We start from the raw sequence: 12,039 nt of genomic DNA on the forward strand, positions 1-12,039 counted from the left end.
AACAGAAGCCTTTTTTAACATCATACTCCCATCATTCATCACATACCACTACAAGTCCCACAAAACAACATAATATTCTCTTACCAAATGGAATACTTGTAAACTATTCAATGATCTAAACAGCTAAACAAGAATCCCATTTGCAAAAGAATACTAAGTCCTCAAAGGGACATTTTATTATAGATGAGGTCTTAGACTTTTTAATTCATTTCATTAAAGGCAGACTAAGCAGCCAAATGAAACTCATATCATGCAACACATTTCCTAAAGGGAGATGGTACCTTATGGTCATCATTATAAACACAATATCCCTAATTCCTTCTCAATTAACATAAGCTTTCATCATTGACCACATTATGCAACATAAGCAACAACCAACATATACAACCAACCAGAGCATGTGCAACAACCAGAACCAACATGTACAGCCAACCAGATCATGTGTCCAAAGTAAATAGGAAACCAGAGTATGACAACATATACAGCTAACCAGAGCATGTGCAACAACCAGAACCAACATGTACAGCCAACCAGAGCATGTGTCCAAAGTAAATAGGAAACCAGAGTATGACAACATATACAGCCAACCAGAGCATGTGCAACAACCAGTCATCAAATAAAAGGGCAACAACTACAAGTAATAGGAAATCCAAAGTAAATAGGCAATACAAAGTAATAAGCATTCCAAAGTAAACAAGAACCAACAACTTAAAACCATTACCAAATTATAATTTGTCCAAACAACTACAATGCAAAAGGTAAGAACCAACCATCAAGTTCAAATGGCTAAAAAGTAAGAAAAACAACCAATAAACAAACTAGCAATCTGTCCAACAACAAAGGCTAATAAAAAACTTAGCCTTTTGACTCAGCATCAGAATCCTTTTTAAGGGACAGCTTAGAAGGGGAGCAACCACCATCATCATCATTAGAGTATGAGAAATCAGACTCCCAATTGTCATAGGCTCTAGGCAAACCCTTCTTCCTTGCTTGTCTTCTGTACCAATTATGAGGCCAGTAGTCAGAGTCTGCAGGTGGCATGCCTTGTGGGACAATTCCAAACCCCAGTCTCAGAGTCTCATTGCTATAAATGTGCTCCCTATCACACCCACTGCCTAACTCACAGTCCCTATCAGTGCATTGGTAGGTCTCAGATGTGTAGTGTGATCTAGACAGAGCAAATTGTCTAGCATACAGCGAACTAGTTTGTTGTTCAAGAGGAATCCTGACAGGGGACTTGACAGGAGATTTGTGAGGAGTCTGAATTGGTGATTTGGGTGGAGGTTTGGCTGGAGATTTGGATGGTTTAGTAGTAGGTAGAGATTTGACAGGAGATTTAGAAGACAATTTGGATGGTTTATCAACCTCATCTCTAGCAGCCCTCTGCCTTCTATACATTTCATAGCTGTAGGTGTGATGAGAGTGTGATTCTTCTGAACCAGGGGACTCACTCATGGTCACAAGTAGCCTGAACACAAAACCAACCAAGGGACATAAACATAGGGTGACATAAACAATATTCATGCAAGCTTAAACAACAAAAAACCAACCAGCAAGCAAGCAACCAACACAACAAACAACCAGGCAACAAACCAGCATACAAACCACCTAAATCCCACCCAGAAAGGTATCAACCATCATACCAACCAACCAACAAGGACCAACAACACACAGTCAACCAACAGTCTACATACACAAATAATCCAAACTCACTGTCAAATACATGCATCATTTGTTTGTGCTTCAACCATGAAACATGCAAACAAAAAAACTCATGTTTTAACACTGTCACTACATTCAACCAACCCTAACTGAATTTGAATATCAAGGATAACTTAATCACTTGAACAATCAGCAAAATCCAACGCATTTAATCAACAGTGAACCCTATATCAAGTAACAGTTGAACCTCTACTCAAATGAACAGTATTGCGTGTGAACAGTGAAACCCTAGACCAGATAAAGAGAAGATACAAATCGGAACATGAAACATCAAAGTAAGCCACCATAATTAACAGATTCAACCTCTGATAATGAGCAAAATTAAACAGTGAAATAGATCGACAAATATAAAAGATCAAAATTGCGACATGAAAGCGAAGAACAGCACATGTACCCAATAACAGTAATCAACTCATGTATTCACCCAAACTAAATCAAATGACGGGAGTATGTTCAAAAAATTGAAAATTGCGAATTTTACATGAAATCTAAGAACAAAATTGATACTTATCACCTGAAAAAGGGGCGGATTACAAAATTTATAGAGGGCTTTGATCCGTTTGACAAAGTGAAGCACAGATCCACAATTTTTTCACAGATTTTCAACCTCAAACACGCCAAATCGAAGAGAGAGAATGAAGAAACTAGGGTTCTTCAATGGAAGAGTGTAGAAAATAAAAGAGAAATGATGAGAGAGAAACTAAGAGAGAGAAAATAACGTTACAAAAATGAGAGTCAGAGTACCAAAAACCAAGGCTGACCAAGAATTAAAGCAGGCACAAGAAACATGGCAAAAATAAGGGCATTTTAGGAAGCATAGGTAATAAAGACAAAAATAATGAGGATAAATATGTCATTTGGAATAGATAGATAACACTTGAAATTGTGAAATGTGACTAACATTTTGGGTTGCCAAAAATAGTAATAGTGACCATCAATAGGGGACGGAGGGAGTAATAATTAACAATAAAATTTAAATATGGTGTGTCGCAACTTACAAGTATTATAAATCTAATTTAGGAAAGTGTTACAAGTTTCTAAAAACACAGGTGTATTAAATTTATTAAAATATGCTCATGGTTAAAGTTTAATTATTTAGATTCAAGTATTCATATCAAATTTGATGAATTGAATGAAGATGAACCGACCAAAGACTTAAAAACGTAAAAAGAAATGAACAATTTTTTTTTAATTCCATCCGGTACACCTTTTGGGCTAATTCGGATTTGGAGATCAGTTTTGGGTGATTAGGTTCCAGTCCCATCCCAATTATTGTTACAAGTGACCGAACACGGGTTCTCCCTACCAAGTGCAGTCCCAATCTCCACTGCACCAACAACCAATTGGTTATTGTTGTTGCACATAATGCATAAGATAACAACTACTTGTAGTAAATGTTGCACATGATATGAAATGAATGTAATAAAATAATTTTTTTAAAATTTTTTTTTACCTAAGCTAGCTTTCATAAGATTTTGGAAAGACAGACAATAGCCGTATTATATTTATTAATCTTAATTATCTTTAAATTTTAAAAGTTGGATTTAGTGAAGACCATGAGACTATGAGAGGATATTGATATAATATTTGATGTAGGTTATTGCCAAAAAAATTATACTTCCTCCGTTTCTTATTATTAATTGACACGTTTCTTTAGTCACGTTTATTAATGCCCAATTTCAACCATTCATATCTTTAATTGCCGATAAACAAAAGTTATGAAAAGTTGATATTTTGAAAGTATATATTGTGACGAATCTAACAAAATCTCACATGACTATATTTTTCATTACGTATAAAGCACAAAACTCGGTCAAAGGGGAGTGTGTGAATAGTGCTAAAGTCAAAACGTGTCAACAAAAAAAAAACGGAGGTAGTATTTGACAGTGGGTAAAGATATAATAATTAACAAATAAATTAAATATGAGAGGAGACATTAGTGGGTAAAGAATAAAGATATATTATTACTCCCATTGTCCCTATATTTTTGCCCCATTTGACTGTACACAATCTCCAAGATGCATCTTAAAACGTCTAAATTTTCATTTTCATAGACGTAAAAATTATAAAAATGTGATATTAATAAAATATACAATGAGACGAATCTAACAAGACCAATTATCACATGACTATATAATCTTTTATGGATTAACGGTAATTTATGGTCAGAGCTTTTAAAGTTTGACCCAAAAAATGGCTACGGGGCAAAATTAAAAGGACGGAGGGAGTACATTACAAGTGGAGTCCCACCAGTCGCATAGTCCTTATGTGCAAAAATGCATATAGGAGGGCAAAAGTGGAAAAACACTAAATTTTGACATCTAGAGTGTTACTTTTAAAGTTTTAATGGTTTCCACGGTCAGTAGTGATACTTTTTTGTACTATTATGCATGTATATTGTACCATTATGTTTATTTTAGTACTTTAGTAGTACTATTATAGTATTATATCTCACAGTGTGACAGTGGTATGATATTTTGATGTACCATTTACATACTTATTTGTACTATTAGCATTATATTTAATTACTTATATCACTGCAAGTCTACAACATTAAAGATAGGGGTTGTGTTATGTGTGGTACGAAGTGAATACTCCCTCCATTTTAAATACTTGCTCCACCTTTCATTTTTGATGTTTTTAAATACTTGCTCTATTTTCTTTTTTTTGAAAAGTTTTTACTATATTTAAATCATTTCTCACACCTAGTGGACCCAACATAATACTCTCTCTCCTCTTATTTTTCCACTACTTTTTTTTTTTTTTTTTACAAGTTTTAATTTTCTCAACTACCCTACTACCTATATATATTATATTACTTTGGTCATGTTTGGTGAATAGTTTAAAAATTATTGTAACATTACAAAGTTTATAATGTAATTTTTCTTTTATGAAATAACTAATCCTTCAAAGCTAAATATGTCAATGTCCTTATTGGTCATTTTGCATACTTAAACAGCTAATCAGCTATTTACCAAGTACTTTTATACAATCGTATAATAAGTTAGTCAAATTGGTTAATAAAATCAGCTAACTCAATCAGCTTCAGCTTTCAGCTTTCCACCAAACCGGGCCCTTAAATTAGCTTATTTAATAGTCAATAAGGTAATGGTGGTCAAATAAGTTAATTCTGCTCAAATAAGCTGTTTACCAAATAGAGTCTTTATCTAATTTCTCCTAAAAATCCGCACATGGAGAAATGGAGCAAGTATTAAAAAACGGAGGGATTATTTGTTAAGGGAAAGGGACCTGTTATTTGAAATGTTAGAATATGTTTAGTTGTATTTAACAAACCTCTTATGCCTTACAAGAGTTACAACGGGTCTCTCCTATCCTTATTGTTTTTTTTTTTTTTTTTTTTTTTATTTTATAAATAATCTACTTTAATATCATCATCATGTTCTTATTTTAATGGAAAATTTTTTGGGAATAATCCCCCCTTTTGAGCGTCCGTCCGCTCAAAATAGTCTCGAGTGACCAGTAACCGGTTAAAGAGGTAATTTTTTTTTTTGTTAAGTTTATTATACACGTGTCTCAATTTAATTTGTCCAAAATTGAAAAAAAAATTTAAAAATAAAAAGAAAATCAAATTTAAAATAAAACCACCACCAACAAATAAGTTTCAGCCACCACCATCCCCACACACCACCCAAACCCAGACCTTGAAACCACCACCCATCCAACCCTGAAACCACTGTCACCAAGAACCACCGCAACGACGACCAGGATCCCACCCTAGTTAGCCCAACCCCTAAACCCCAAAGGTGGGATTTCGAAAAATCGAAACCCACCAAACCAGACCAAGAAAAGGCGTGAATCGAGGTCGGGGAAGACGACGCGATCGGATTGGAGTGAGGTGCCGGAATCGGGTAGGGGAGGGAGGCATGGTAGTGGTTTTGGCGGCCGGAATCGCGACAGTGGTTTAAATTGATGCTTGGGTTTCGCGGGGGAGGGAGGCGGGATGGTGGTTTGGACGGCTGGAATCCATTAACATTGCCTGGGTTTCTTGGGAGAGGGAGGCACTGAGGCAGGGTGGTGGTTTAGGAGAGGGGAGTCAGGCGTCGGCGCTGGGGTTGGGGGCTTAGGTGGCCGAAGCGACGGGCCAAGGGAGTTAGGGGCGGTGGGGTACGGTGGTTAAGGCTGGTGGGTGGTTTTGCAATTTTTTTATTTTTTTTTAAAAAATAATTTAACTTTTTTTAAAATTTATTTTATTTTTATTTTTTTGACCAATCACATGTCGCCACGTGTCATGTAACTAACAAGTTACATGACCGGTTGGGACTATTTTGAGAGGAATGGGTATAAAGGTGGGATTATTAATCGCGGGTGCTCAAAAGGTAGGATTATTCCCATCAATTTTTCCTTAAATTTTGAAATTTGAATTTATACACTTCATTTCAATGGCTGAAAAATGGTAATTTCATACTAAAAAAGTAAAAGTAACTAATACGAGTATATCAACAAAATCAACTCTTTGAAATTCCAACAATAAATGTAAACACTTATTGGCTTATTGCATATTTACAATTATAATTACAATCATATGACTTGAGTGCTCCATATTTGGTCTCTTCATTTGAGATGTCCTTGAACCAAATCTGGTATTATAAAAATCAAAGAATTAATCATAAAAACTACACAATGTAAAAAAATTGAAAAGAATACATAATTAAAAACAAATAAATAAGAAAAGCAAGTTATTAAAAAAAGAAAATGCATCGGATAGATTGAGCGAAGAAATTTAGGCGAAATTTAAGAGAAAAACTGAACTCATTCTTCTTCGCTTGAACACGGCAATATACATACAAATTTCATCAATAATACTGTATAACTTTAAACAAAATTAATTTTACCACACCTATTTAACCAGTTAAAAAATAAAGAACAAAATCCCAAAATAATCAATCATCCACCCCACAAAAACAAATCCACCATTCTTAGAGCAACCTAGAAAAACAAGACAAAAAAAGTAATAAAAAAAAAAAAAAAATTAAGAACTCCTTACAAAAAATAATAAACCGTGTGTTTCAATAATTTGCAAAAGTGAAGACGTGAGTACTAAAATATTTTGCAAAAACATAGTCAGTGCTCTAACATTTCTTGATTTGGAGTTGGAGGTTAGTTTTACTAGTTTCCTGTGATAACAAACAAATACAAAGGAGAGAGAAAATACAGAAGAGAGAGAGAGTTAAGTGTTTGACAGTGAAGACTTGACGTTAACAAACAGCGTCATACGGCGTTATCCCCAAACAACAATCAGTAATATTACGTGGATGCTTAGTCATTATAATTGGCCAAGTCAACACACGGAAGTTACCATTGCATCCTCATAGTAATAAGTTGAAATACCATAAATGCCCCTATATTAACAAAGTTCAGCAATCATGAAGATTAACTGGGATTTTCTCCATAACAAAGCAAGAAGAAGGAATCATGGCGGAAGAGAACACAGCCAAAGTTATGCAGTTGGAAAATCCGGAGGCTGATTACGAGACATTGAAAAAGGAGATGGAGGCGAACTCGAAGGCAAACGAGGATGATGTTGAGCTGAATGCAGATGAAGTGATATTAATGACACAATTCTTAAACCTTTCTAGGTTCAACATAAGTAGAATTGACAGGCATTTTTGGTCTGGTTCCGCAGTCACTGATAGTCCGTATCTACCTAGTGGCGGGTCTTACGCCGTTCTTACCCAGAAAGGCACTATCCGTGACGGCGTTAAGTGGGGCCAAGTTTGGGGCAGTGGTCCTGCCGATGATACTAGTGCTCGTAAGTGGGTTGTGGCTATAGATTCTGTTGCCGGAAAGGTAAATTTTAACCTACACTCTGTATAGTCAACTTTATTTAGCGGTTATATGTGTTAATGGACATATAATAGAAATTTTCATAAATCAACTTTTCATCACTTTAACTATTCAAAATTAAATTTCTTATATTAACGGTTAAAGTTATACACTAGTATCTATATCAGTTAAAATAATGCACTTATTTAGATAAAGAGCTGATGAGGGAGTATAATAATTTACACTCGTACACAAAATCAATATTTTTTTTTAGTTTATACTCGGTAGTATAATAAGTTATACTTTACTTTTTCTTATAAACTCTTTTTAGGTTTATGCTGAAGCAGGACCAATGGGTCCGGTTGATTGGAATGTAATTGAAGTGAAACTAGGTCTGTCTGGAAGTGATGTCGACTACAAGGACCCTATTCTTGGAGGCCAATCAGTTGTTACGATTAGTGGCCTCAAGGCATATGCACATTTCCGTTGATCGATAGTCCACTAAATAACGAAGTAGCTACTAAAATGTACTATGGTCTACGAAGTGTGTGTGATGTCACAACTTACAAGTTTGTTGTATTGCTTTAGCAGTTCAAAAACTACTATCGTTATTACTTTCCCTTTTTTTTTTCAAGTACTCTTGTGTAACAAATAATAATGATGCTAATGCATCTTGGTTCCAAATGATTTTTGTTAGTCAGATTATTCAGGCAAACAAACAATCTTTATATGGAATTAAGTGTTTTTTAGTTACTTGTAATTCTCAATTTCTATTTATTTACTTTTAAAGAGCAAGTTTTTAATTTCTTGGTTTAGTTTTCTTCAATGATTCCATTGATTCCGCTAGTCTTCGGAACAACTTGGTCGATCAATGGAAGTATGCTAATTACACCTATTCCGATCCACCCCAAATATGATTAATGAGCTTATTGAATTGGAATTCCTATTTCATCCTCCAGCCCTAATTACCTGATTTTGACACATGATTCGAGCAATTTTAAGCATTTAATGAGATAACAATGGATTTTCATTACGGATTTGATTGACAATTATCCCCAAAATTTACCATTACTCTTCATTTCGGAGTAACAATTAAGCTAGGGTTTTAAAACAAAACATTGTTGCATTATCAACTGTTGAAGCTGAATATGTGCCTGCTGTAGCTTGTTGCTCACTAGTACTTTGGATTAAACAATAATTAAGAGACTATGGTATGAAGTATAAATGTATTCCTATTATTATAATAATACTAATGGTATATATATCAAGTTTGACTATACTTTTTTCACTAACATTGTAAAATAAAACAAAATGTATCAAGAAATACATTGTTATATAACTGCTTTATTTGTCCGTTCAAAATGATCCTCTCATTCGACTGTACACATTTGACAACGCATTACTTTCATTATAAATATCTTTGATTTCATACGGTAAAGAAAATACAGCAATTGAATATTAATCAACTACTTATTGAGACAAATCAAACAAGAGTAATTTAGAAGATTCATTCCGCCATCTTATGAATAATGCCAAGATTCCAAATGAGAATGTCTCCATTGTGAAACTGAGGGAGTATTACAGTAATATAAAGTTTCATAATATCAACTTTTTAATAATATATTGACATGTGTGTCAAGTTTGATCAACGTATATTGACATGTAGCCAAATTGAGACTGTCATTAATAAAATAGTTAAGGATAGATTTCGTTAGAGTCGTCGCAATTTACTATTTCATAATATTATAAAAAAAATTATAATTTTTTACACATTGATAATTAAAGATTTTATTATTGAAATAATCCATTATTGACATACATGAAATGAACCGTGCGTCTTGTGTGCGGCTGGCCACAACATGGCCACTTGAAAATTAACAAAAAAGTAACCCCTATAACACTGACTGGGTAATTCTTATAATAATGATCGAGTAACCCCTATACTACTAGTGAAATAACCCATGTAAAACTGACCGAGTAATCCTTATAACACTGACGAAGTAACCTTTATAACTGTTGGTCAATCACACAATGTGGCCAGCCACATATAAAATTTTGTGTGAAATGAAATGCGTTGCAAGTTGAGAAAAAAAAGGAAGTACAAAGTATGTATTTACATTAATCTCATGAATTATGACAAAATTATATATGAAATAATTATCGATATATTTATAAAATCAATAACTATATACTAAAAATGAAACTAGAAATAACACTTGTCATTTTCTGATTAAATATTTTCTTGGCCTTTATATATATATATATATATATATATATATATATATATATATATATATATATATATATATATATATATATATATATATATATATATATATATATATATATATCTTTATATATATATATATATATATATATATATATTCTACTATATATACTAGGAAACTTTTAGTTAGAAAAATACTTACATCATAGATTAAAAATAAGTTATATATTGGAATATATTATTATCCAAGATTACTATAATATTATCAAAATTTATCTCCAACTTTTATCATTTGACGATAAAATTTATTTTAATAAAAAACAGGCAAACGTATATGAGTTTGTATATGGGTACTAACCTAAGCTAATATTTTCATTCTCTTATATAAACCCTATACCTTCTAAATTTCTATTACTATTTTGTACAATCCAATTCAATAACCTTTACGTATTTGGTATTGGTATAAATTAAAATTCAAGTTATTTGTTACAAATACTATTTTTGGATAAATTATTGTTGAAATAACCCCCTTTATTAATAATTTATTTGTTGTAAACTTTAAGTATGACCGTGCATGGCATGGGACTTATGGCCTGTTCACTTAAGCTTAATTTCAGTTCAGTTCCAATTAGTTCAGTTCTGTTCAGCTCCTAATTTCTTTCTCTCATAAAATATTCATTTCAGTCTATTCAGTTCAGTTCAGTTCAGCTCAGCTCCAATTAATTCAGCTCAGTTCAGTTTCTAATTTCTTCTCTCATAAAACAATCATTTCAGCTCTATTCAGTTCAGTTAGCTCCAATCAATTCAATTCCGTTTAGTTCAGTTCAGCTCAGTTCAGTAAATGTGAAAAGACCATCAACTTGGTTATGAGGTTGAGATCCACACCAAATTAAAATATTACGTTTATAATATTTCATATCTCCAAGATATTTTTATCTAGATACAAGGGTATTTGCGTATTTCTCCTTTGGATATGGATCTGTAATTCTCAATTGTCAGTTGTCTCTTTAATGGAGCTTTAATTATATAATTATGAACGACAAATAATTGCCTTTTTTAGTCTGAATGCGAATAAAATCTTTTCTAATTATAGTTTAAGAGGAGAAAATTACTCAACATGGACTACATCCAATAATATATGCCTCGTGGGCTTCGCGGCACAAGATCAATTAGAGCACGTTTCACAATAATTTATATACGACTAGCTTAATTGTATTATTAATTAGGCTAAGTCAGCAGATTAAAGTATATATTAATTACCTTTCAAAAATAAAAAATTATATATTAATTAATATGTTAGCAAGTAGCAACACTAGGTTCAATAGATCCATAAAAAAGTACTCCATCCGTTTCTTATTTCTTACAACAAAGGGGGGTTGCACGGTTCCCAAGTCAAAAGTTTTTAAGCATAATTATTAAAAAGTAAGGGCATGTAAATAATGTAATTAAGGAGAGAGGGTGAATAATTAATTAAACAATTAAAAGTTCAATACCACCACCGATGAACGCACACCCCACCAGAACCACCAGCAACGAAAAGCTACCACCAGGATCCACCAATGAAACCACCTGAAACCACCTAAAACCACCCGAAATCACCCAACGAAACCACTTCTACCCGAAACCACCCAAATCTAGAACCCACGCCACCCACAACTACCACCCAGACCAACCACACCAAACCCACAAAACCACCAAAATCCCTCCTCCACCCCTGCGAAACCACCGACACCACTGACACTACCAGATCTAGACCCACCGACACCACCAACACCATCGAAAACGACCAGCTCAAGACCCACGCCACCAACCCCACGACCTTCCTCCACCCCTGCGAAACCACAAACCACAAAAACCACCTTTACCACCGAACCACAAAAACCCATCGACGACCCACCAGAACCACCCACGACACCACCAGAATCACCGACGACCTACCAGAACCACCCACGACACCACCTGCAAAATCATCAATGAACCACCAAACTCACCAATAATCAGATCTGAAACCACTAAAAGGGTGGTTTGGAATTTGATTATGAAAGATGAAGATGATGAAATGATAGATGGAGGAGAGAGAAAGATAATGGGTTTGATTATTTGGGTGTGATTTCATAGATAATTAATTTAGATTAAGGTTATAATGGATTGTTATTATGTGTAGCATTATGTGTTAAAAAATTTTAAGTAAGGGTATATGGGTCATTTTGACAGAAAAAAGTCTCCAAATAAGGAAAAAAATAAGTTTGTTGCAAGAAATGTAAACCACCCCAAAATGGCAAATGTTGCAAGAAATAAGAAACGGA

Source organism: Chenopodium album, chromosome 23, assembly GCF_948465745.1.
Source record: "Chenopodium album chromosome 23, dcCheAlbu1.1, whole genome shotgun sequence".
Lineage (NCBI taxonomy): Eukaryota > Viridiplantae > Streptophyta > Magnoliopsida > Caryophyllales > Amaranthaceae > Chenopodium > Chenopodium album.